General features: G+C 39.2%; 1 long non-coding RNA gene across 1 annotated transcript; it reads right to left on the reverse strand.

Moving 5' to 3' along the window:
• Window positions 1–290: 290 nt before the first annotated feature.
• LOC124337882 lies at window positions 291–1,533 on the reverse strand. Its single transcript, XR_006917552.1, has 3 exons — window positions 1,301–1,533; window positions 1,036–1,120; window positions 291–823 (listed from the first exon to the last, which is right to left on the reverse strand). It is a non-coding gene; the product is annotated as an uncharacterized LOC124337882 (long non-coding RNA).
• Between the last annotated feature and the right edge of the window lie 1,150 nt (window positions 1,534–2,683).

A 2,683-nucleotide genomic window follows, 5' to 3' on the forward strand; every position in this document is an offset into this window, starting at 1 on the left:
TTTCGACGTGTGTGTGTGTATAGCGCCCACACCGGGAGCGCACCGCACCCTAGCCAGCAGCAGCTCCTTGCGTAATGGCGTTTCTTTTTTGTTAACGGGGGGAAAATATTACCGACTTTAATTGGAAGCTAAAAAAAGGAACCCCTTTTTTTCTTCTTCCATGTTTTTTTAAATACCAAAGAAGATGATAGAATGTCTAAGATTCATCGCATTCCCCGGCCATCTGCCGTTTGCCTGTCCACCAAAATGTAGGCTCCGGTAAAATATCTTTGAAAATTTAAAAGGATTGAATGCGGTATGTGTTACTTAATTCAATAGGCCAAATGCAAGTATATCTTTTTAATTTAAAAGGAAATGATGATGACTGTACAATGTACGAGGAGGTGCCGGTGTGGTGGCAGGTCCCATTCGGACATAAGATTTTATAGACTTTGATTGTTTACCCGCAGACAAAGTTGTGAGGTATAAAACAAGCCTGATGTGCAGTCGCTCTACAAATGAGTTACCTTTTAATTAACCTTGATTGAGATAACAGAAACGGCAAGAGAACACTTGCAGTCAACCGTCTAGCTCAGAAATAATCGCACTTCATTACGTTTCATAACCAACGCCACCAAATAGTAAAAAAAATGAAGAATAGAAAGACGTGTGTCCTACCTTTAAGCCCGGAACATCCACAGCCAGGCATCCACAAGTGCTTCATCTTCAGTAAAGTTGACGCCAGGCAGGATAGGAAAAGGATGTCATCGTGACTATACACACACCTTCACATGGGTCTACACGAGAGGACAGAGTTTTCCCAATTAAACTAGGAGCTATTTATCTAAACAAAAAATAAAAAATGGGTTACAAATAAAATATTGCAGAGACAACAAGTAAGGAAATGTTCGAAAGAAGACAGTGGGTAAACCCTTTATGTTAATTAATAGGATTACTTAAGGTCTATGTGTAATAGCCTACCCTTTCATGCAAGTTTCAGGCACCATCAAACTCTACGGCAGGTCACAGGTTAATAAAAACAACAACATTCTTTACCCAATTGATGATGCTGAGATTGCTGGTGATGACAGGTCAGTATTCAAACATCTTGTGAGTACGATGGCTGGATCAGACCTGAAATCTGCATAAAGGTAAAGGTTACATTGCGCCAACAAACTCTACCATGCATTGACAACGAGCATGCATAATAAATGCTAGTCACAGTAGTCTGTGACTTCAACATTTCACAGATTTGGAACAGGTTTAACTGTTCTGTATAAGCTCCCAAAATCATTCCATTCGGATTCTTAGTTTTATTTACCTGAGAAACAGCATGGAGTGGAAGGCAGTCACGACACCCAAATTGAAAATTCACACGACGACCACATTTTATTTTGTTGATGCTATTTCTCATACGTGTAGCCAAGTAAGCTACATGTTTCCAAATCAGTGATCCGTTCAGTTTTATTCTACGAACAAAAATATCTGAAACTTCGTCTTTTGGTTTTTTCGAAACTGAAACAAAGAAAGCAGACGACACAATATTCTAATTAACCGCGATTAAGATATCGATATTGAAAATCCTCCCGCCAAAATCCAAAATCAAAGAAAATCAACCCTTTCCCTAAAACCAAACCACAATTTGATCGCCAGCAATCAAGATCCGCTAAACGGATCGGGATAATTTTTGTGTCAAATTGTCCGAAAAACCAACCCAGTCCTAATATCACCTCCCAGGACCCTCTTGTTGGAAGCCCAGAGAGAATTAAGTTCTTTTTGGTGTGTTCCGTATAAAATCACGGCGAGCGGGAGAGAGAGAGTTGGTGAATCAAAAGATAGGTGGGAATAATAAGAATATAATAAAAAAGGTGTGTAACTGCACGTGAGGGTCAGTCCAGTGACACAACGCCTCCCCCACATGCGGTGAACCGCTTAAGTTACTTTTTTCTTCTTCTTTCTTTTCTTTTGTTATATTCCACCCCCGTGTGCGTTTCCCGGACCCCGGCAGAAATAAAACATCAGCAGCCGCACGTCTGGAATTCAAACCAACGGAATGTTTTTTTCTTCTTCTTCTTCGGTACCGGGATCGTCTCTCAAGTAAGAAAAAAGAGAAAAAGAAAAGTTTTTATTTTTTTCTCTTTCTGGCATTCCAAGTTTCTTCTTCTTGAGATCCTCCTCTTTTTTTTCTTTATTCCATTCTTATATAATATGCGTTAGATGTTGTTCCTTAGACATTTTCCTGTTTTTGTTTCTTTGATATCGATGCCTTTCAAGTAATCATTCCCGTGGCGTCTCGTTTCACCTTTTGTTAATATCACAACAGAGAGCTAGCTAGAGATTGATCCGCCGTTATTCGTCCCGTTTTCTCTTGTACATTTAACTCCGCCCAGGTATTATTTAAAAAAAAATAAATAAAAAGATTGCGGATACTATTATTACCCAATAGTTGGTATTTAAACGTGTCTCTGACAGTGTGGGAGAGGATTAGATTTTAAAAAAAGGGAGAAAGTGGATACGTCATAAGATTCTTGAAGGCTGTGTCAACCTGGATCTGTGCAGATTTTGACAATATACGGCGCGTACCCAGTCACACTGGCTCTAGCCTATAAAGAACATTTATACGTATGTGTTTTGTGTGTATTGTCCTTTTTTGGTTGACCATTTCTTCGTCTTCTAACCTATACCATTCGTATATATGTATTTT

This window comes from Daphnia pulicaria, chromosome 4, assembly GCF_021234035.1.
Source record: "Daphnia pulicaria isolate SC F1-1A chromosome 4, SC_F0-13Bv2, whole genome shotgun sequence".
In the NCBI taxonomy this organism is placed as follows: Eukaryota; Metazoa; Arthropoda; class Branchiopoda; order Diplostraca; family Daphniidae; genus Daphnia; species Daphnia pulicaria.